At 43.5% G+C, this 24,994-nt stretch overlaps 1 protein-coding gene and 1 long non-coding RNA gene across 14 annotated transcripts in view; one reads left to right on the top strand and one right to left on the bottom strand.

Moving 5' to 3' along the window:
- Positions 1–24,994, top strand: part of LOC143832380 (uncharacterized) — a 299,119-nt gene that overhangs the window by 7,902 nt on the left and 266,223 nt on the right. The window contains exons 3-4 of one of the 2 annotated variants that reach the window (XR_013229231.1): positions 18,738–18,856; positions 21,459–22,394. The exons of the other annotated variant lie outside the window; for it this stretch is intronic. This is a non-coding gene — a long non-coding RNA (uncharacterized LOC143832380). Of the gene's footprint in view, positions 1–18,737; positions 18,857–21,458; positions 22,395–24,994 lie in introns of those variants that run through there. 2 annotated transcript variants of the gene reach the window in all.
- COL23A1 (collagen type XXIII alpha 1 chain) overlaps positions 1–24,994 on the bottom strand; it is a 587,226-nt gene that overhangs the window by 356,190 nt on the left and 206,042 nt on the right. The gene's annotated exons all lie outside the window — the stretch shown is intronic.

The raw sequence follows: 24,994 nt of genomic DNA, 5'->3' as shown, positions 1-24,994 counted from the left end.
GTTACTTCCACAACTGAGCGTCCTTTCGGCTTTGGCCCAGCCGCTTCATTCATTCTGGCGCTACTCGTACTAGCCGTCTGCTCATCCCCAGTAGCATATTGGACACCTTCCGACCTGAGGGGCTCATCTTCCGGCGTCATATCGTTATGCCTATTAGAACTGTCCATAGAGTTTTCATGGCAAAGATACTGGAGTGGTTTGCCATTTCCTTCTCCAGTGGATCACCTTTTGTCAGAGCTCTCTGCTATGATCTGTCCGTCTTGGGTGGCCCTCCACGGCATAGCTCATAGCTTCACTGAGCTACGCAAGCCCCTTCGCCACGACAAGGCAGCGATCCTTGATATTTTATTCATTTGGCCAAAGCCTCTCCACTGTAGACTGTAATGTTTCATGGATTCAGGAATGGAACTTCATTTTCATTCCTACAGATTTTTTTTCCAGTGCAAATATCTCACTTCACATGTCATTTCTCAGAAACTATTTGCCTTTTTATCTGATTGAATGTATTTCCTGTTATTTTATCTTTCAGACTACATCCCCTTTGGTTTGTTTTCTCTCTCCTCTAATCTGAATTTATTTATTTATTGAAAGCTTTTATATACTGTCTTTTCATCTAAAATCCAACCCCCTGCTCAATGCAAGATCAGCCTGAAGCATCCAGGATAAGTTTCTGTCCAGCCATTGTTTGAAGACTGCCAGTGAGGGGGGCACACTGCCTTCTTAGGCAGTTGATTCCACTGCTGAACTACTTTGACTGTGAATCCCCTGCCCCCGATATCTAGCTGATATCGTTCTGTGCATAGTTCAAGCCCATTACTGCAGGTCCTATCTTCTGCTGCCAACAGGAAACATTCTCTGCCCGTTAAATGGCAACCTTTCAAATACTTAAAGACCGCAATCATGTCCCCTCTCACCCTCCTCTTTTCCAGGCTGAACATTTCCAAGTCCCTTAGTGTTTCTTCATAGGGCTTTGACCCCAGGCCTCGGATCATTCTTGTCACTCTCCTTGGAACCCTCTCAATGTGGTATACAGTGGGACTATGACATCTTGTGATTTTGATGTGATGCCTCTTTTGACACAACCCAAGACTGCATTTGCCTTCTTTACCACCACATCACACTGTCTGCTCATATTTAGCTTATAGTCCACAAGTACTCCAAGATCTTGTTCACACATGCTGCTACCCAGAAGTGTATCTCCCATCCAGTATGCATGCTTCTCATTTTTGTGACCCAGAGGCAGAACTCTACACTTCTCCTTATTGAGTTGCATCTTGTTCTCATTTGCCCACTTTTCTAGCATGTTCAGATCTTGTTGAACTCTCTGTCTTCTGGAGTGTTTGCTACTCCTCCTAGTTTGGTGTCATCCACAAATTTAATGAGGAATCCTCCCACACTCACATCCAGATCACTGATAAAAATGTTAAAAAGTACCAGACCCAGTAGTGAGCCCTCTGGCAATATGCTGCCCACCTCCCTCCACTCTGATAAAATACCATTGACAAACACTCTTCGGGTGTGGTTTTCTAGCCAGTTCCCTATCCACTTAACCAGCTGAAAATACAGTCTACAGTCCTCCAGTTTACCCATCAGAACATTATGGGGAACCTTGTCAAAAGCCTTACAGAAATTTAGGTAGACAATATCCACTGAGTTTTCACAATCTAATAAGCCAATCACTCGGTCAAAGAAAGAAACCAGGTAGGTCTTGCAAGACCTGTTAGAGACAAATCCGTGCTGACTTCCCCAGGTCAACGGGATCAGGGGAATGCTGTGGACATAGTTTATCTGGATTTCAGTAAAGCTTTTGATAAGGTTCCACATGATATTCTTGTTGACAAACTGGTAAAATGTGGAATGGATCCTAATTCTGTCAGGTGGATCAATAGCTGGTTGACTGATCATACCCAAAGGGTAAATGGTTCAGCATCCTCTTGGAGAAGAGTGACAAGTGGAGTGCCCCAGGGATCTGTCTTTGAGTCTGTGTTGTTCAACATATTTATAAATTATTTGGATGAGGGACTAGAGGAGATACTTATTAAATTTGCAGATTATACTAAATTGGGAGGGGTGGAAGACAGAATCAGAATACAGGATGATCTTGATAGGCTTGAGAACTGGTCTAAACTGAATAAAATGAAATTCAATAGGGACAAATGTAAAGTTCTGCATTTAGGTAGGAAAAACCATAGACACCAATATAGGATGGGGGAGCAGTAGTACATGTGATCTAGGAGTCTTAGTAGACCACACACTGAACATGAGTCAACAGTGTGACTTGGTGGCTAAAAAGACAAATGGAATTTTGGGCTGTATCAAATGGAGTATTGTGTCCAGACCACAGGAGGTAATGGTACCATTTTACTCTACTCTGGTTCGGCCTCACTTGGAGTACTGTGGTCAGTTTTGGGCACTCCAGTTGAAGGGAGCAAGGATCTAATCCAGTGATTCTCAACCTGGGGGTCAGGACCCCCTTGGGGTTTCAATAACCTTTACACAGGGGTCACAGCAGGGTGAGCAGCTTGGCTGGGGGAGGTGCCACTGTTGCCAATCCTCCTGCAGGCGCCCATGCTCAGCTGCCAGCTGCTCCAGCAGTGCCTCCAGAGCAGCATAGTCTCCTGCCAGGTGCTCCAGGTGGCGTTGTAGCTCAGTGGGACAAGGGGCAGAACTGAACTGAGAAATCCCAGGTAAAAAACAATTTATAAACAATCATGAACAATGGATCTTCATGCCATTAGTTAGTTTCGGTTTAATTTCTGTGAAAGAACACTTGCATAATTTTATGGCTGGATGTCACCACAATGTGAGGAACTGTATTAAAGGGTCATGGCATTAGGGGGTGGGCCAAAGTCCAGTTGGGGCAGGCCCTGTCCGGACTATTGGCCAATCGGGAAGTGCAAAGCGCCTCCTAATTGGCTTAAAGCTTGGACACGCCCTGCCCACTCTCCACCCACTTACCCCCTACCTTTTTATTTAACAGTGCAAGCTGTTACAGATTATTATGAACATTCAAATGAAATCCATTAAACAAGACTTTGATGCTTTATCAGACATTATATGGTGCTACTTCTAGCAGTACCACTACCAGTTTGTCCATGTAGCATTTGTAGCACATGCTACAGGCCTGGCAGTTCAAGAGGCCCCACCCCTGCCTTGCCAGCAATGCCTCTGAATTGAGTGGCAGAGAGCTTACCAGACAGTGCACATGCAGAGAGCTTACAGGCATATGTCTGGCACTCTTCTGCCCCACCGGCTTCAACTGAGGTACAGATCCTCATTGCCTGGATCGTCAAGCTGCTGAGGAGGAGTTGGTGGCAGCGGCAAGTGAGAGGCTGAGTCAGCTGGCCAGGCCTGGGGTAGTTTTTGGATTCCATCCTATTAAACACTCTGAATGTATTTGTTCATTGCAATGTTGCAGAAGATGGGCTTTGCAGCCTCCGTCTTTAGGTGCTCTCCTTTCACATCAGCATTGCAGAAAAGCCTGGTTTCAGCTACGACTCCAGAAGAATCCCAGAGATTCACTCCTAATCAGGTTACAGTTAACTCTTTGCTATCCATTTTACTACATTCACAGAGGCACAAAGCGCAACAGGAGAAGAGGGAAGGTTCTGGCAGCAGCATGTGCTGCATTTGATGGCCTCCACCACAGACTGAGGGCCATTCCGCACTCATCCAAAATAGCACAATGGTTACAAATTGAAATCGCTACTGTTTTGCTGTTATGCACAACGTCGTCGACAATCTGCAACACTGCTGAAACCGATCCGCAAAAAGCGCTTCGTTGTAGCGCTTTCAGGGAAATCCCAAAAAGTGGATTCACCCTCCGGAAAGTGCTACACTCTTGCAACCAATCTGCAACACTAGCGGGAAAGTTCTGTGCGTTACCATTGTTGCAGTTTCTGCAAAGTCCCTCCCCCTAGCTCTCTCCTCTGATCTTCCAGCGAAGCGATCACCATTTTTTTTTCTCCAAGCGAGCGGAGATCAACGCACCAGCGAGCCTTTGTTTACCCAGCGAGGCTTCCCTGGTTGCAGAGCTGTTTTAAGTCACCACACACGAAACAACACACAGCCCCGTCTGCTGGGTTATTTTCCCTTTATTTTTCACTGTATTTTCGGCCGAAAATCGCGGCTAGGCCGGGGGGGGGGTTAATTTTTTTCATTCAGGGGGAGCGTGGCAACGATGAAATGGCAGCTCAAATACCACCTGCTAGCTAGATGGGTCTCTCCGTTGCAACAAATCTGCGTTGATTCGTTGCAACATGTGTTTGTTTGTTTTTTTAATTTCCTTAAAGGGAAAGGGGCTTTTTGGGATCATGATAACGGCCGCCCATTGGCTGCTTGACGGCCAGGGGCGGGATGAGCTCGGCAATATCGCTTCCTGGCTAGCGATTTTTGCCAAGACCAGAAACCTGTGGGAAACGATAGAAACGCAACTGGATTCCACTACAAAGCCAGGTATGCATAACGACGAATTCCACAATTTAAAATGGCGTTTTTTCATCCCGCAACCAATTTGCCACATAGATCCTGGTGTGGAATGGCCTTGAAAAATGACAAGGCAACTCATCTCCAAAGAAACGGGCTCCCCTTCAAGAAAATGCTTGAAGGGAATGCCAGAGCTCCCACCTTCAAAATCTGGGCTAGCCATTGAAGGACAAAGCTGAAGGCAGTGGGGGGGGGGCTGTGGGCAGCTTGGGGCTGTTTGTGTTAGCTGAGGCAGGAGGTTACCTTCTGGCCTGCAGTGAGTAGCTGGCACATGTGAAAAGATCCCTGGGAGATATAGCAATGCTCTGGAAATGGAATTACAGCCTTCAAATAGTCTGACAGTCCCTGAGTATGCTAAAAAAAATTAAAATGTGGATTTCTTTTTTATGCTAAGGAAGTATAGAGTTCAGGTTAATATTAGTAAATGTTTTCAGCAAAGGGAAGGTATCAGTTGCTTCCAGAGTTCCAAATTATCCCCGGGGTGCCCCTCTATTACTTCTGCCACATACAAAACAGTGCCAGTTGTGCTCTGCAAAGGCCCTACTGGCTCTGGTGCTACGAGCCCCGCAAACCCTTAAACTGGGCCTGAGCAGTACCATAACGTTTTGAAAATATTCTGTTCCATCTAGTGGAAAACACAAGTTTTATTACATTCACATGATAAATATGGTTAAGAGATCATGAGGTTCCTGCTGGCTCATACACTCAATGGAAATACATCCTTTTTCCTTTTCAACATTAACAATAACAAAGCACTATGAATGAATGTCAATATTTTCATTCAGGGTCAAGACAACCATGCTTAGCATTATTGACATGGAACACATCTTCTGGTGCGACCCCTGGTTCAGAAATGGGTACGGACATGATGTCAGTAGTCCCACCCCATGAAGAGCACCAGAAGATGAAGGGAGGCAGCCAGTGGAGGAGGTCAAGATGCTAGCTGAGAAAATGGTGGAAACCAAGGTGTTGCCCATGAAGCCACCGTGAACCAGGCTGCAACCCATGTGACCACTGCGGGCCAAGGTGCCGCTCCAGAAGCTGCTGGGTGCCAGGCCGTAACCTATGTGAATGCTGAGGACCGAGGCACTACTTGGGGTGGGGCCATGACCTGTGTAAACACTGCAGGCTGAGGCACTGCCCATGAAGACAGAGAGCCCTCCTGCCAAAAGTGGTAACGGGGGAAGGGGGAAGGAGTCTACACGTCTCTGTGTATGTGTGCATCTGTCTGTCTAAGGGGGGAGGGACCAAAGGGCCCTGTTCCACATACCTATAAGAGGCAGACTTTCACTACTTTTATTCATTGGGCATTCCCGATTTCTTAACCATGGTTAAAAAAGAAATATTGAAGCAAGTGTGGGCCTAATTTTAGCAAGTTAAGGCTTGTAAACCATAAGCATATCACTAATTTGTACAAGCAAGTATCACATTTTAACATTTAAAACAAATTGTCATGGTGTATTAATCTGCAATAGGCATCAACACAGCAATACCTTCCTCCAATTAACATATTAAATATGTTCAGAATACATAGCAGAATATGTAGCAGAAATACGAATATATGAACATAGAATACTTCTGTTACTCATTACTGTAAATTTGTTTTTACACTTTTATTTTACATGGCCTCTGGAAGCATAATTGAATTGTTGTAATGTTGTAAGCCAGGGGTAGTCAAACTGCGGCCCTCCAGATGTCCATGGACTACGATTCCCATGAGCCCCTGCCAGCGAATGCTGGCAGGGGCTCATGGGAATTGTAGTCCATGGACATCTGGAGGGCCGCAGTTTGACTACCCCTGTTGTAAGCTGTATGAGCACATGAAGCTGCCTTACACTGCCTGAGGTTATTAGTCCATCAAGGTCGGTATTGTCTACTCAGAGACGCTCAGCTGTATTTCACATAATCTAGCACCCAATCAACTGGAGATGCAAAGGACTTAACCCACACACCAAGCAGATGTTCCAGCAGGAAGACCAAGCCAATTCTATTGTAACAAGTTAGCTAAAACTGATGCAAAGTGGATTTATATGGTCATTCCAGCAGACAAGTCCTTGGGTGCCTATCAAAGGGTGCTGCGTTCATCTGCTAGACCTCAGCATCTGAGTGTTCTGGGAGGTTCAGAAAGGGCATAACAACAGAGCTTGTGCTTGTTATCACCCAGCCTTCAATTCCAACACCTTTGCTCTTTCCTTCTCTCTCTCCCTTTCTCCCTCGTTCTCCATCTTCCCATTCTTTGCCACCCTGACATCTCAATAGAGCCTTCTTTTATTCCTCTCTCCAATTCCCTAGTTGCAATTCAGGAAGACTTAAAGTCTATCAGCCACTGTCTTCCTTCCCTCCGGCTGGTGAGGGTATGGCCTCTGCTCCATCAGCTGGGCTCTGCCTTTTAGCCCTTTCAGCTGCTTCTGGCTTGCTTCCTTCCCTGCACTATGAGCATTGCCTTTCTCTGTTTGCTGTCTCTGGCTGTGTCCAGTCCCTTCTCTGGGTTGGGGGACTGCCTGTCTTCTGCATTTGTCTGCCAGATCACTCCTGTTGCCTCAGGGCTCAGCCTCTCCCCTCCCTGGGCATCTGGCTGTCACAGCATTGTCTCAGCTGGCTTCAGCTCACCCTGCCTTTTTCCCCTTGTAAGGCTCAGAAAGCCTCTTGGGTTAAGCAGCTACCATCTCGTAGCAGAGGTCTCAGGAAAATTGCCTGCTCCCTCCCCTACCCCTCCATGAAAGTTAGAGGACAGGGAGAAGTCAGGGGAGCAGAGCCCTGACACAGCTCAGTGGTGGCCTTTATTTCTGGTTGAAAAATGATAAATTGTGTCATGGCAAAACTGACCACAAATAATGTCAAGATTTATATTATATGCGTAATATCAAATACTGTGATGTTTATAAGTGATGCCAGACATTACTTTTTGGCAGCGCTATTTTCTTCTTCATTTCTGTTTTTCATTACAGATGCTTGAGAACAAGATTTAATTTCCTGATTTTTGTTACTCTAGCTTAAATGTGCTCGCTAAAAAAACTCAAAAGAAGAAAAACCTGTAAGAAGGGCTGCCCTTGAAGACTGTCTGGGTGCTACAGTCAGTACAGAATGTTGTGGCCAGAATTTTGACTGGAGTGGGTTGTAGGGATCATATAGCCAGAGTCTTTTTTTTTTCTTTCAATTTTTAATTTTATTTGACTATAGTCATATTAGTAAGAATATACAAACTAACAACAATAAAAATACAGAAAATTAGAAATAACTTTGTAATAAACAAGTGAATGAGGTAGGAGATCCACCTCCTTCTATCTATGTTTTCCCTTACACTATATTTTATAACCATCTACACTAGCTTCCCATTTGTTTCCACACTCAATTCAAGGTGCTAGTATTGACCTTTAAAGCCCTGTAAGGCATTGGACCAAGAACTGTCTTCTCCAATGTGAACCTATTCATTCACTTGGATCATCTTCAGAGGTCCTGATTCAGTTGTTCTCACCATCTGAGGTTAGGCAGGTGGCCACCCTCACTCTGTACCTGCCCTTGCAGATCTTATTCTAAGACAGGCTCTTTAAGTTAGAATATTACAGTGTTTTAAAAGTTCCCCATGGTGTTGGTTCAGGTCTGCAGCCCTTCTCCTTATGTCAATGGAAGCCCGCAGTAGCCCAGGTGTAGAGCTCCTGCCTTCTAGATGGAATCAGCCAAAGAAAGACTTCCCTCTCTGTGTGCCAAACATTTCATTATCTCTGTTTGGCCAACCGTGTCGGTCGAAGAAGCTTTTTGCTGAAATGCTCAGGAAGATTCCATCTATCTCAGATCACTCAAACCCCTATATTCTCTACTAGGTATCAGCTTCTAGTCAAAACACTGTGTCCAGAGTGGGAGTCTATTAGCATTTCAAAAGCCTAACTAGCTGAGGTTTGACTTCCTCCCTCCTGCAAGTTCTCTGTTAAGAGACAAAACCTTTTTAAAATTCAAAGTAAAGGCTTTGTACAGTCCAAACCACCAAAATAGAATACACCTCTCCATTTCCATGAGAGTACAAAACTAGTAATATCTTCTCGTAACAAGAATGCAGGTACATGTATCTAAAGGAGATAAAGATGTAATTGACTGTAAGACTCCAGTGTATACTATATTTGAAACACTCCATTTGAATAAAAACAACAAAATTATTTCTATTTACTGAAAAGTAACAACAGGGGTCGGCCTACAGCAGGGGTCCCCCCCCACATGGGCACATGGGGGCCACATTACCATACCCAGTGCTTAAAGAGGGCCACATCTTAAACCAAAATGCAAAAGGTAAATGAAGAAATGTTAACTTCAATGCAATCCATTTTGGAAAAATATTTTACTGTGGAATCCTTTTATTTATCTACACATACTTACATAATCAGTAAAATCAGAGTCCAGTAGCACCTTTAAGGCCAACAAAGATTTATTCAAGGCGTGAGCTTTCGAGTGCCAGCACCCTTTATCAGACTTCTTACATGACAGGGAATATATAGCAAAAATCAATTCTGTTACACCTGTGTCACAATCAAATACAGCCAATGATAATCCTTTCTTAAAACTGCCAATCAATCCCCTAGAATTCAGTGTACTTTACAAAGAGAAACCAAAATGCCACTATTAGAGATCAAAGGCTATCACCTCCCCATATGTTGCTTGCACTGAATTCTAGGAGATTGATTGGCTGTTTTGACAAAGGATTGACGTTGCTTCCAGAAAAACTCTGATTCTACTATAAAGTTTGTGCCAATTCCTAGAGAAGAAGAGTTGGTTGGCATATGGTACTTTTCTCTGTCCATGGGACCTGGGGATGGGGGGATTCCCTGCTCCTTCTGGGAGACTGGAAAAGGATATGTTTTATCTATTGCACTATTTATATAACAGCATCCAAAAACAAGACCTTTATGACAACTTAAAATCAAACCAAAGAATACAACTACGCCAAACAATAACCAACAGAACAGATCCAAGACAGAAACTTTTACCAGAAGATTACAACAAATGCCAAATGACTTCTGAGAAAAAAGAATGGTACTTGGTGATGGGAAAGAACAAGTATCCCTTTACAGAGGACAGGCCTCCCTCAGTCCCAGGCTTTAAAAGCCAAATCTTTGAGGCTTTTTGCACGGCTTCAAAATCGCACAATGGTTGCCAATTGGAAACGCTATTGATTTGCCATAACGCACGACGTCGTAGACAATCTGCAACACTCCTGAAACCGATCAGCAAAAAGCGCTTCGTTGTAGCGCTTTCAGGGGAATCCCAAAAAGTGGATTCACCCTCCGGAAAGCGCTACACTCTTGCAAACAATCTGCAACACTAGCGATAAAGACCTGTGCATTAACATTGTTGCGGTTTCTTCAAAGTCCCTCCTCCTGAGCCTGTCCTCCAAACTTCCGGCGAAGCGATCGCCATTTTTTTTTCTCCGAGCGAGCGGGGATAAACGCACCAGCGAGCCTCTTTCTGTTTAGAGGCTTCCCTGGCTTCAGTCCTTCACCTTTAGTCACTAAGCACAAACCACATAAAAGCCCGTTTGCTGAAATAAAGTCCCTTTATTTTTTACACATTAATTCAGCCGAAAATCGGGCCCGTGAGAGGGGGGGGATTTTTTTTTTATCACTCGAGGCAGCGTGGCAACAATCATACGATCAAACGACAGCTCACATTAGGCAGCTGGATGGGTCTCTCAGTTGCAACGAATCTACCTAGATTCGTTGCTATGGGTCTGTTTTTTTTTTAAAAAAAAACCTTTCTTAAAGGGAAAGGGGCTGTTTGGGAGCATGCTAACGGCTGCCCATTGGCTGCTTGACGGCCAGGGGCGGGACGAGCTTGGCAATAGCGCTTCCTTTTCTGCCGAGACCGGAAGCTGTGGGAAACGCTACAAAACGCAACTGGATTCCACTACAAAGGCAGGTATGCATAACGACGAATTCCACTATTTTAAATGGCGATTTTTCATTCAGTGACCAATTTGCAACAAAGATCCCGGTGCGTAAAGCCCCTTTGAATTGGGCTCTGAATTAACAGGATAGCCAGTATTGTTTTCTAAAAGAAATCATATGATGCATCATGTGTAGGAGGCTGGGTTAGAGGTACATATTTTTCTCCATCATATATATATATATCCCACACTCAGACATTCATAAATCAAAGTACTCCCGCATGAAGAGTGTTATGGCAGTCATATCCCTCTTAACAATACAGGCTAATATTTAAATATTAATTTACAAACATGTTCATCACACAGATGCCGATACGTACTCACGAAGATGCCATGGCTGGCTACAGCTTTCCACTGAGTAACAAACCTGCATTTTCTGCACTGTAAAAGACCCTCAGCAAAGCCTATCAAAGGAATGACTTCCTAAATTTATAGAAACATTTTGCCATGCTTATATTAGAATTAATTCCTAAGCCTTACTAAACAGTTACACATTTTTCAGGATACATTTTTCCTTGAAGTGACGTAAGATATATTTATTGAAATTAATGACTCGGTTCTGCACTAGCATTTCTGTGAACAAAAATCCTTACTCCCAAGAAGTGCAATTTTCTCCCCCTCTTCATACCAGCTCAACCCTCCAAATTTGGGGACCAGGATTTCAACGGACATTTGGAGCTGCCATGGAAATGCTAAAATGAATCAAAGGTATTGGTTAGTCAAAGATTAACATTTTTTCATTCCAGAGAAAATGCTGGGAGGCACAAAGAATAACAATTGAAAACTTTATTTTCTTGCTGATTTTTGACATTGAATTTCTTAAGCTGCAGAGTATATTTGGAATACTTGGAATATATTTGGAATATCTACTAAATTTTAAAAATCTGATCAACCACTAACCAACTAATCTTTTCAACTGAGAGGAGGTAAATGGATTCATAATATGCTACTTGCAAGAAGTCGTTTTCCATTTAGCAAGAAAGTAGGTTAAGAAGTATACAAGAAGAATAACTCCATCTGTCAGTACTAATCACTGAAATGCACACCCTTTGTTTACCCTTGCACTAAACTTTCAACAAAGGTCTTAGCAACAAAAACACTCTAAAAATAACCTGAAAGCTCTTTTGCAGAAGACTGAGGCAAGGAGCGTTGACAAATGTCTGGACTATTATTTCACATTTATTTCCTTGAACTTAAAGATAAAATAAAATAACTCTACTGTGATGGACTGTACTTTAGAATTTGGAACGTGTTGCATAAATATGTCAAGGACTGTAAAGAACAAATTTAGAGTCCAGTGGCACCTTTAAGAGCAACAAATTTTTATTCAAGGCTTTTGTGTGCACACAACTTCCTCAGATAAGCATGTGCACACAAAAGGCCATATCTTGAATACAAATTTGTTGCTCTTAAAGGTGCCACTGGACTCTAAATTTGTTCTGCTGCTTCAGACTAACATGGCTACCCACTTGGGACTGTGGAGGGTTAATGTTTTACAGAGCCAAAGATGTATTCGAGTGACAGGTTGCTCAAAGGGATTTGATTGGTTAGCATTGAGAAGAAAGACTTGGGATCTGATTGCTGAGAATTCAGTTTAGGACTGACTGAGTTAGAATTAAACCCTGACTGGGAAAAGTTTAACTCTGACTAAAGAAAATTTAACATTGACAGAGAACTGAGAATATTGGCAAGGAGGAGTGGGTGGGTCAGTGATGACCTCCATTTGTACCAAGAAAAGCAAAAAAATCTTGTAGTGAAAAAATAGGATCAAAGATGATGGCAAAAGCTCAAAAACTTGAAATCCTAAACTTACATCCTGGTGGAAATTTCATGTAATGAAAGACCTCAGTTTGCTGTGAACACAGTAAAGGTAGGGCTCCACATTTCAGTGCTTTTGGATAAGGTTTGGGATGTTGTCACAAAAAAGCAGCTGTTGCTTCCTAGGCTAAACAGTCTTATTGGTTTAGGATACAAGACAGGGTTGCAAAACACAGCTGGCAATTCTCTGAGCAGAGAATGGGGAGGAGTGCAGTGACAAGTATGCTAGTGTCACTCCAGCACACATTACTTCTAGTAAAAATTGGAAGTGATGCCCCCATGATAGTCTCCTGGCCTCAACCAGGGCCTTTTTGGCCCTGCCCCCAGCCTGGTGGAATGAGCTCCTAGAAGAGCTAAGGGCCCTGCCGTTATCAGCTTTCTGCAGGGCCTGCAAGATGGAGCTCTTCTGCCAGGCATATGGTTGAGACCGGACTGAGGTCCCAGAGTTACCATCAGTGGCTCCCCTAGAATTAGTGAGATCAAGACCCTCACTCCTAAAAAAAGATGGGGAGTTAACTCCAAAGAACAGCCATCTTTTAATGTACTGGGGATTTTATGGGTTGGGTTGTTTTATTCTTTTATTGTAAACTGCTGTGAGTCTTTGAGAGAAGAGGTATATAAGTTAAAATATAAATAACTAAATACATTTATGTTGGGGGTGTTTAATATAAATCTAACGGGGATTGGGGGAGGGTTGTGAGACTAGGGGGAGGTGACCAGGCTCTCCCTCCTGATCCTCTAATTTGCTTTGAGATTTGCTTTGAGCCAAGGTAGCAGGAAAGAGACAGAATGCTGGTGTGCTTCTAAAACACAGTTGCAACTTTCTTGATTACAGACATACAGCACACATCCAGTGGGTTCACACAGACATACACCCACACTCACCCAATGTCTGGCCTGACCTTTCGGTGCTGATCAATTAGAAGAGATCTCTGTCCTGCCTCAAATGTCTTCATAGTCACCACACCTTTGAAGACCTGGCTGGAGGATGTCTAGCGATCTTGATCCCAATTGATTTACGTCCTATGGTTTGATTATCTTGCTTCAGTCTTGTGACCTAGTGGGGTGACCTTGGTTCATGGATGTTTTAGAACAGTGGTCCCCAACCTTTTTATCACCGGGGACCACTCAACGCTTGACAATTTTACTGAGGTCCGGTGTAGGGGGGGTAGTTTACTCCTCTACTCTCAACCACTGCCCTAACACTCTCTGATCACTATGGTAATGTTTAAACATCCCTTCAAAATAAGATACAGACACGCCACAACAATGAACATAAGGAACATTTTATTTTCATGGAAATTTTAACTCATGACAATGACAAATCAATGGGAACCCTGAGCTTGTTTCTCTGCAACGAGAGTCCCATCTGGGAGTGATGGGAGACAATGACACCCGAAGTGTGTTGTAAAGGGCCGGGGGGGATGAAGTAAAGGGTTGGGGGGGGGAGAGAGAAGGCATCCTTCGCAGCCCACCTCCAATTAGTCGACGAACCACATGTGGTCCGTAGCCCACAGGTTGGGGATCGCTATTTTAGAACATAGTTGACACATAGTTACCCATGGCCTATGTGCCTCTGTTGGCTGACAATGGCACTTTTCATCATAACAAAAATGGAGGTTGTCTGGGCAGCTTCCTGTTTTTTGCTCCTATTTCCTCTGAGCCTCTCCTGGCCTGGGCCTCTTGCCCACATTGGATCAGGTCCTGGCTCACAATCACACTCGCATTCATTCTCTTACTCAATGAATGCATAACTGGGCAGATTATATTTTATAGATTACACAGGTTACATGGGTTATTTTTTAAAGATGCTGGCTGCATTTTATTAGTTATGAAATGGTCTGTTCTGTTCCTTAAAAGGAAACTGAAAGAAATGACTGATACATGCCACTGGCTGTATTAAAAACACACCAACTTCTGCTCTTGCTTGCCCTGGGGCTTTTTGGCCTGAAAAACACTTACAAACTTCAAATTTGCATACTTATAAAATACCACAGTCCTCAAAACGTATATCTCATAAGGGTGAACATCTATGATTGCTATGAGTGAATCGTAGAGTTTGGGGGAAATTCTAGTGCATCACCCAGATAGAATTAATTTACTTCTAGTTTTTTTTACTGGAAATAACATCACGTGCTAGCACCCCTCCCTCTCATTTCTCAGCTGTTGGCCTTGGAAGTATTGGCAGGGAGCATGGATAAATTATGTGACAATCCAAGAAATATGATAAAATTTGAAATTACATTGATCAGTATTTCTTAGAAGCCCAATTAAAATGGATGCCTTTTCATCCCTGTCTCTAAAACTGTGGGTAAAATATGTATATAAAATGAAATAGTGAAATATGTTTATGTATATTGACTCTTGCTTTTGCTAATGAGTGTTACATGCAAAGAACAGAATCCCCAAATACTTATTAGCTATTGAAAAATCTTTTAATGCTCAAGATCCCTCAAGATTCTTACATGTGTAAAAGAGCTTGAACATGCTCATTAAGATATTTTGGCAGTGAACAGCATGTCCATCTGCCACTTAATATAAAATGTTTTAAAACCTTCCCTCAGTTTCAAAAGTTGTTTTCCATGTAACATTCAAAGCCCAGCTCTTTGTATACTGTCCTATGAATTTCTAAATATTAAAATTATTTGTTAACTCCTGAAATGGCATTAAAACATTCAGGTTGTATTTTTGTTGACCATGATATTTGAACCAGTAGTCTCATAAATTTAAGGACTATCTTCTTTTCTTTTTTTAACCCAATTCCTCTTGGCATTGGGCAAAGGTTTTACAGCTAGTAACAGTGAAAAGACAAGCCTTGGATAAACAAAGATTTTTACAGTGACTTTAGCCAATCAGATTTCAGCTATGTGGTCATTTTATGAATTCCAACAGGATACCTGTGGTTTGTGTAACTCAAACAAATTTCTCATATGGTTTCTAATAAGCAGTGGATTTAATTGATACATATCTGAAGAAATGTCTTTCTAAAAAAGCAAAGCTATGTTCTCTCTCTGAACCTCTACACACAAATAGGATTGCCCAATTATTCTGAGAAAATGAGGTATTGTTTACTTTTAAAAGTACAGAGGTAATAGCAAAAATTAAGCTTTAAAACCACTGGAGTTATGTCTGCCTCTAAAATATAGGGTAGCATAATTATCGACAAGGTTTCAAAATTCAGCACTGAAAATGTCTGCTTAGCAAAAATGCCATTTTAAGAAAATGTCACAGTGGTTTTAAAGACTCATAACAACTTCCTTGGGAGGTTCCATTTAGTCTTCATTCTCCCAGGCTCCTTCTCTCCTTCCTACTAACCAACCAACCTTTCTTTTATCTGCCACCTCCCCAATCTTCAGCTTTATTATACATTTACTGTACTTATGTCCACCTTTCTCTTTAATGAGGAGCCTAAGCAGCTTCTCATTTCCTCCATTTAACATCACAACAACCCGGTGAGGCAGATTAGGCTGAGAGAGAGAGAGAGAGAGAGAGAGAGAGAGAGACTGGCCCAAGGTCAATCAGCAAACTTCCAGAGCAAAGTAGAGATTCAAACCTGGTCTCTCAGTTCCTAACCTAGCCACTACATCACACTGGCACAAAGCTATCCCTCTTTCACTCCCTGGAAAAAGACTAGATAAGTCGCAAAAGTTCTGTGAAGAACATTGCCAGGTATGGCGGAGTCACGTGCAGCCTGCTGCTGGGTGAGGATTCCGAGGTCTAGTTTGGTGACCAGTAAGAGATGGGGCAGGATCATGAGGGTAATTGACCTCTGGGTTTTCAGAAAAAATTATGTAATTCTGTCAGTCAATGGACATTTTTTTCTCCTGTTGCCACTCTGAGTGGAAACTCTATGCTGGGCCTAGGCTAGTTGTGTGGCAAGATTTATTTAAAACATTTCTATTCTAACTTTCCACCCAAACAGGGTCCTGCAAGACAGCAAGCATTAAAACATCAAGTCATTAAAATAGTATTTAAAATATGAATCTTTAAACAATATATACAACACTTGGATACCGTATATACCCGCATATAAGCTGACCCGCATATAAGCTGAGGCACCTCATTTTACCACAAAATCTGGGCAAACTTATTGACTTGCATATAAGCCAAGGATGGGGAATACTCTATCATCACAGGCTCTCCCATCCAGCCTCCGCCCACAACAAATACAGAAAAGTCAAGAGGATGAATAGCTGCTGGGTTTTGTAGCCTACTTTTCACCCACAGAAACCAAAATAATAGTTTGGAAGAAGTGATTAAGAAGAGGATGACATGAAGGCAAAAAGAAAAAAAAGATCAGAGTCCCTCAGTCAAACTGTTAATGTCCTACAAACTGCCAGAGCAACAATTGGCTGGCTGGAGCAGGCTTTTATTTCAATTACCGCATATACCCGCGTATAAGCCGAGGAAGGCTTTTTCAGTGTGAAAAAAGGTGCTGAAAACTAGGCTTGTATGCGAGTATATAGGATAAGTAAATCCTTAACACTTTTGCTCCATATAATATTTCGGAAACAGCCTCCTGGGAGGAGACTGTCTGAGGCCCTGTCTGTCTGCCCCAGGACAATCAGAAGATGTACAGCAAACTGTATGCCTTCTGATTGGCCAGCCCCCCTCAGGCCCGCTTTCTACAAACCCTGCAAAACCAGTGGCCCACATTCAGTCACTGGACATCACCAGGGACAGAGGTGAGAGTCAGGAGCCAGCCTGGGGGGTGGGTGACCGAAGAGCCTGCCTTGACGCCGCACAGAACACTCCAGAGCAGGTCCAAGAGGTGGCCAACTTGGGGGTTGCAGAGAGGGGGAAGGGACCCACCAAACCCACTGGTGCCACCTACACCAAGGGTCTCATGGGGATCGGGGACGTCGGGGAGACTACCCTGCGCCATATCCCTTGGCCTGCGTTGCCCTCTGCCTTCCCCTGCTGCCCGAAAAGGCCTCCATGAGGACGGGAGCTCCCCACCCCACCTGACCTTCACACAAGATTTCCAGTACCCACCTCCCCGCCACTCTTACTTGCTACAGTGCCTCACCCCGCAGACCACTGCGAAGCCTTGCTGGACACCTTGACCCACGACAGGGGACCGGAGCCTGCCACCCCTCCTCATGATTGCTTGCCAAGGCCTCTCTGCATTTTCTCTGGTTGGCAGGGCATGCTAGTGCCCGTTGTATTTCAAGCTACAATAGGCTTTTACTCTAGTAAAACATATAAACACATGTAACACAAGAAATAGAGCAGGGCCAATAATGGTTGGGACACAGAGAAAACAAAAAAAGTATTCACCCACTAGTAGAAGACATTGAGAAAGACTCACACAGATAAACCTCCCTGGGTGGGGAGTTCCAAAGTTATGACACCACAACTGAGAAGGCCCTTTCTTGGGTTGCCACCTGATTAGCTCCACATTAGGAAAGTCCCAATGATTCCATGGCAGTCTTAAAGTCTAGGGAGGCATCAGAGAAGGCAGTGTAGGCACTCCCACCTTCTCCCACTAGCACCCAGAGAAGGCAGTATTGGCATGGACACTGATGTCTCCCCCCCCCCTCCACCAGCAGTTTGGGGAAGTGCAAGGCCCACTCTACCCCCATCTTAGCCAGCTTCAGCATGGAGTCATCTGTTAAGCTAAGCAGAAGGTAAACAAGCAAGACTCCCACCTTCTCCCTGCCATCCCATGCCAAGCCTGCACGTTCAATGCTGGCAATGTTGGTGCAGGAAGCTATTCAAAGGAGAAAGAATCTCAGAAAAGAATTGCCAACCCACTCCAACCCATCTCCCTGTTCACAGAGTATCCTGGGGATGAGTAAGAGTCACCACTTCATTGTACCCTGATCTCAGTCAACCATGCCACATCAAAATTACCTTTCCCAATAAATTACTAACAGACAAACAAACCTTTCCAAGGCTATATTGTAAAATTAGTGTTATAAGGTTTATTTTTATATACAAAGAGACCAACCAAAATGGTTTCTAAATATTTTGCCATTTTAAATTTACTTTCCTCAGTGGTTGTGTCCTAATGTTATAATAGTATTCCTAATGTTAACACTTGTCAATGCTGAAAATGCAAAGAAAAATGGGTTTGCTTGCGATGGGAATGTGATTATAAGGGGATTAACCACATTCATATCTCAATGTACTTCTAAACCTAACTCTCTACCCACCACTGTACCTCACCCTTCCCCATGTTATAGGGATTCCCTGACCACCTAGGCGCATCCCGCAGCTTACTCTGGTTTCCTTCTGGATTCTGTGTACTGTCTTGTTCATAGCTCCAGTCCCTGGATTTATGTATCCGTGGATGGGATCATACTGATAATTAGATATATTGATTTATGTTCAAATGTTACCTAAGCTGAAATGATTATATTATCCCCCAAGCCAAGTAATTTATAGAGGATTTAAATGTACTTTATCAAACTCTAACCCCCCTTCCTACATTCTTCAGCTAGCATAGAGGGCTTCAGCCATTTATTAGATACATCAGTTGTTTTGTTTTTATTTCTAGACCCCATGGAATGGTTGAATATTTTCTGGATACACAAGCTTGATTCAAATGGCTTCTCGAGTTATCCATTCATTTGTGGCTGCTTATTTTTATATCCCTTTCAGCGATTTCTTTTCCAGGTAATTTATATTTTATTGGGTAATTTTGTATATTGATTGTGCTAATCCTTATAAACTGGTTAACCACACTAGCCTCCAGAAATAAAAAAGGATATTTCTATAATATTCTGTATTTTCCTACAGCAATAGCAATAGACAGTAATAATGTCAAATTGAGAGTTTCTCACACTATTGGACATATATTAAAAGCTGCTTTTCTAGAGTGAGAAGTATAAGGTCTCAAGGATTCTTCTCCAGTCTCCTTCCACAGTTTCAAACTTGTCTTTTACTTATTTGTTGGAATCACAGAACAAGACCCTGCAAGGTTCATCAGGAAATCATTATAAACCAGTTTTAAACTAATTAGAAATACTGCCTTTCAGACCAAATGTGTTAATTATGTCACATAATAAAATAAATCATAGTCAATTAATCACAAGTTCAGCTGATTTATTAAAACAGGTTTTCTTCTGTCTAGAACAATACTTGTGAAGAAAAATTCCCCATCAACCTTAAAAAAGGCCTTCTGTCTTATATTCCTTTGGGATTTAGTTGAACGTTGGCTTGGATGAAGCACAATAACATTCATAGAAACTGATCATTTCAATCTTCCCTATTCCTTGCATATATTTTCTTAAACAAATAACTTTCATTCATTAAAATGAAAGATTAGAAACATCTAGACTATTGACAAAAGAAATTGAGAACCTAGTATGGCTGATATTGCAAGTAAAATGCAGAACTTCACTTGATTGTCCCACACGGAGTTAACAGAATAACAAAGTGAAGTAATTTATATATTATGAGACAGGAATGATCACTTCCAGTAGCTTACTGAGTAATATTCCTTACAGACATTATAGATATAAAAACAACTGATGAGGGTATTATTCCACACACACAAAACTAGGATTTCAATGATTCGATGAATGCATTGTTGTTGTTGTTGTTATGTGCGAAGTCGTGTCCGACCCATCGCGACCCCATGGACAATGATCCTCCAGGCCTTCCTGTCCTCTACCATTCCCCGGAGTCCATTTAAGTTTGCACCTACTGCTTCAGTGACTCCATCCAGCCACCTCATTCTCTGTCGTCCCCTTCTTCTTTTGCCCTCGATCTCTCCCAGCATTAGGCTCTTCTCCAGGGAGTCCTTCCTTCTCATGAGGTGGCCAAAATATTTGAGTTTCATCTTCAGGATCTGGCCTTCTAAAGAGCAGTCAGGGCTGATCTCCTCTAGGACTGACCGGTTTGTTCGCCTTGCAGTCCAAGGGACTCGCAAGAGACTTCTCCAGCACCAGAGTTCAAAAGCCTCAATTCTTTGACGCTCGGCCTTCCTTATGGTCCAACTTTCGCAGCCATACATTGCAACTGGGAAGACCATAGCCTTGACTAAACGCACTTTTGTTGGCAGGGTGATGTCTCTGCTTTTTAGGATGCTGTCTAGATTTGCCATAGCTTTCCTCCCCAGGAGCAAGCGTCTTTTAATTTCTTTGCTGCAGTCCCCATCTGCAGTGATCTTGGAGCCCAGGAAAATAAAATCTGTCACTATCTCCATTTCTTCCCCTTCTATTTGCCAGGAATTGAGAGGGCCGGATGCCATGATCTTTGTTTTCTTGATGTTGAGTTTCAAGCCAACTTTGGCACTCTCCTCCTTCACCCGCATCAACAGGCTCTTTAGTTCCTCTTCACTTTCTGCCATTAGAGTGGTATCATCTGCATATCTGAGGTTGTTGATATTGATGAATGCATACTATGCCCCAAAACATAAGCATAGATTCAAGCTCTTGATTCCAACTGGTACTGAATGCTGCCGCCATTAAAACCACAGAAATTGAACTATCACCATTGTTTGAATATCAAAGACATTAGTTTGTTACAAATACAATTTGTTGCTCGCTGTGAACACTGAAAGCCTGGTTAAAAGCCTGGTTAAAAACCACTTCCTCAAGTGAGGAAAAAGAGGTTAACAACATCAAGGCTTGTTCTCATTTGTTCTTGTTCTCAATTTTTAATTCAGTGAGAAAAGGCATACAGCAGACAGCATTATGGTCCATAAAAACTGAGGAAAGGAGTTTCTTGTGGGAATAAGGAAAAGGGTAAGCATGTGGAGCTTGTATTTGGGAGAGAGCACAATTCAGCAACTTCGCCCCTAACCTTCACCTCTTCATGCTTCCGTGACTTTCCTGTTCAGAGAGAAAATAGACCAAACCCCAAAGGATCAAAAGACAAGAGCAGCAATGTCAAACATGATTCATGACTGCCTGGTTCCTCTTCATTTTGTGAGTGACAAAGTAAAATAAATTAAAGCCAACTGACTAGAACAAGCCAAAACATTCATGGATGAACCTGGAGAATCAAAAGCTTATGACAACATTAGCAGGAAAGCCTGCTTCTGCATGCAAACAGTCCTAACTGTGTAAATGGTCCATTAATTTATGAGAGCCAGATGTTCTTGTATATTGGAGCTGTTTACCTTTCTGGGAAGCTCTTTGATGGACTGATACATGTCACCATGTTACAGGGGCAGGGAAACCAGAGGAGAAGTGCTCGCAAACTAAGTATGAGCCCATTTCAAACCTGACATTTCAGTAACTGCCTCAACGTTTTCCTTTTCTATTTGCAGATTCTGGGCCTGAAGATAAATAAGTACATGTTGTAACTAAAACAAATATGGGATTCCTTTAAACAAAACCCACCACTTGAACAAAAGTTAGAAATGAATTATGACAGTAAAACAAGGTTTATATGCCTTGAATTCACAGAATCAAAGAATCATAGAGTTGGAAGGGGCCATACAGGCCATCTAGTCCAACCCCCTGCTCAACGCAAGATCAGACCTAAGCATCCTAAAGCATCCAAGAAAAGTGTGTATCCAACCTTTGCTTGAAGACTGCCAGTGAAGGGGAGCTCACCACCTCCTTAGGCAGCCTATTCCACTGCTGAACTACTCTGACTGTGAAACATTTTTTCCTGATATCTAGCCTATATCGTTGTACTTGTAGTTTAAACACATTACTGCGCGTCCTTTCCTCTGCAGCCAACGGAAACAGCCTCCTGCCCTCCTCCAAGTGACAACTTTTCAAATACTTAAAGAGGGCTATCATGTCCCCTCTCAACCTCCTTTTCTCCAGGCTGAACATTCCCAAGTCCCTCAACCTATCTTCATAGGGCTTGGTCCCTTGGCCCCAGATCATCTTCGTCGCTCTCCTCTGTACCCTTTCAACTTTATCTACGTCCTTCCTGAAGTGAGGCCTCCAGAACTGCACACAGTACTCCAGGTGTGGTCTGACCAGTGCCGTATACAATGGGACTATGACATCTTGTGATTTTGATGTGATGCCCCTGTTGATACAGCCCAAAATGGCATTTGCCTTTTTTTCAGCTGCATCACCCTGCCTGCTCATGTTTAGTTTACAATCCACAAAACCCTAAGGTCTCATTCATACACAGTGTTACCTAGAAGTCTTGTTCACACACAGTGTTACCTAGAACTATCAAACAATAAATGATTAAGTTATGCAAAATTCACTAAATAAATAGTATTGCATTAAATAATAAATAGTGCTGATATAGAAGATATGAAGATACCAACATAAACTAAAACCTATAATGTGAAAGGGTTGTACAAAATACAAAGTACAGAATGTCCTATTGAACTATAGGCCTAACTAGGACTGGAATCTTTCCAAGGGGGTTGCCTCTTAAAGGCAACATTAGTTTCTCTTAGACCATTTATGCACAGGGCAGGAAACCTAGGACAGCGGCAGCAGGGCAGCCCTGATTATGCATGACGCTGCTGCCATCCCAGCCCTGGGCTAGCGCAGCTACCCGGAAAACCTGTGGCAATGGAATGTGGAATATTCCATGTTCCCTAGGATGCCACGGGAGCGAGCAGGGGCTGGGTCGGGCTAGCGCCATGCATAATCGGCAGAGCCTTTTGGCCCGGCCCTTCCCCTGACCTATGGTGTCCTGCAGGGACACCATATCCTCCTGTCAGCTGTGGACTCCCCCACCCCCACCTTGGTGGGAGAGTGGCATGCCACTCCCTATCATTGTGCGGTGGGGCCCCCATCCCCCCTGCTTCCCACCCGATGCTGCTGCCTTCAGGCAACATGCCGGGCTTTCCAGCCCTGGTGTTTTGTGCACGTGCATGCGCTATGCCAGGACAGCCATATATGCTGGAGGATTCCTTCCCCCGTGAGTACATGCGAAGTACCGGGGGCATGCTGTCTCGGCACAAAGCCCGGCAGCAGCCCAGCATTGCTGTTGCCGTGCATAGCGGGTCTTAGCTTTACTCTAACATCTATTTCCTCTAAACATAAGAAGACCCCAGTTGGTTGAGATCACTGATCCATTAAGTCCATTATTCTGTTTCTCATAGCGGTCAGTCAGTTGGAAGACCAACTAAAAGGCATAAATTTCAGACTTTCCACTGATGGCAAGGCCAGCTGGAGAGCTTTGGATGCCTTGGCAGGCTGACCATGGTGTACTCTCCCAGCTGGCCTAGGTGGCCTCGTCACCCTGTCAACGGGGTTCTCAGTGGCCACATGTGTACCCCAGGCCACCATCTGGACTGCAAGCCCAGCAGCCACCCTTCTGAGCCACTGGCCAGCCAGGTGGTTCAGCAGGTACACCCAAGCTGCCTGCCAGCCAACAGATGCTTGCACACTTGGAGCCTGGTTGACCAGGTGAACATACAAGCCACTAGCCACCTAGTAAGCCCAGCAAGTCCACCCCAAGTCATCAACTGGCTTGGCCAGCAGTACTGAATCCAGGGGTGCCAAAAGGCTGCAATTTTTTTGTGATCCTGGCCACCCACCCTCTGAAGCCCTAGGCAATTTTCCTAGGGATGGACTGTCCCCTTTTACTACTAGTATTTAAAGGGTTCAATCTGGAGGTTCCCTTTAGTCATCATGGCTAGTAACCATTGATAGTCTTGTCCTCCATAAATCTACCTAATTCACTTATTTATTTGTTTCTTCACTTTATATACCACTCTCCCAGTAAGCAAGGTAAAGGTATCCCCTGTGCAAGCACCGAGTCATGTCTGACCCTTGGGGTGACGCCCTCTAGCGTTTTCATGGCAGACTCAATACGGGGTGGTTTGCCAGTGCCTTCCCCAGTCATTACCGTTTACCCCCCAGCAAGCTGAGTACTCATTTTACCGACCTCGGAAGGATGGAAGGCTGAATCAACCTTGAGCCGGCTGCTAGGATTGAACTTCCAGTCTCATGGGCAGAGCTTTCAGACTGCATGTCTGCTGCCTTCCCACTCTGCGCCAGTAAGTACAGCATTGTATACCATATTATCAGGAACCAAGCAGTTGAGACCCAGTGAAGTCACTCCACAGACATCACTCTCGGGCTTCAGGGTGAAGCTTTAAGTAAATGTCTTTATTGGGGAAGTCAGCATCCAGAGTCTATACTTTGCATATGCTCACAGACAGGAGACACCGGAGAAGGGGGTGGCATGGCTTATATACCTGGGCCGTGGGAAAGGGGCCATAGAACCGCCTGAGGGGAGAATCGGGCATTCACACAGGAAAATAGGATCAGAGTGTTCTTTGATATGGGAAGGTGTTAAAGTGGTTCAGTCATCTGTTGTTTAGCCTAGCCTGAGAAAACAGCCTTGAAGGGAGATAGCAAGAAGCCCCGGAAGCAGGATGAGTCTTTGAAATGCAAGCGGAGGCAAGGGGAGGGGTGGTGCTCCTGAGCCTGACTGAGATGCCAGAGTGGAGCGGGAGTTCCGGGAGTAATAGGAAATAAATAACTTGTAAAATAATCAACCAGGGCAGGAACCAGGGGTTCATGACACACATAACAATGATTGATTAAAATACAACAGTAATACTTAATAATAATTGAATTGATATCATTAGTAAAATAAAACCACAAAACTGCATCTACATGTAACAATTTTCACTGTACTTCTAGAACAATCCTCAAGTTTGTTTTTTCTTCTGGTATGGGATGTCTTCATGGGGAGATCCTTAGATATTAAAGACTTTGTGAAAAACTTTCTATTTCTCGGCTCAGTCATCAGGTGGACAGGTTTTGGCAGCTGGCGCCGGCGGCAAGCCAGTTCCTGGATCAGTTCCCAGAGGAATTGTGGAAGCTTGACTTGGGACAATTCCTTAGCTCCGGCAACACAGCGTACCTA

The sequence above is a fragment of the Paroedura picta genome, chromosome 3 (assembly GCF_049243985.1).
Source record: "Paroedura picta isolate Pp20150507F chromosome 3, Ppicta_v3.0, whole genome shotgun sequence".
In the NCBI taxonomy this organism is placed as follows: Eukaryota; Metazoa; Chordata; class Lepidosauria; order Squamata; family Gekkonidae; genus Paroedura; species Paroedura picta.
The sequence above is the reverse complement of the archived record's forward strand: the minus strand, read 5'-3'. Positions and strand labels throughout refer to the sequence as shown.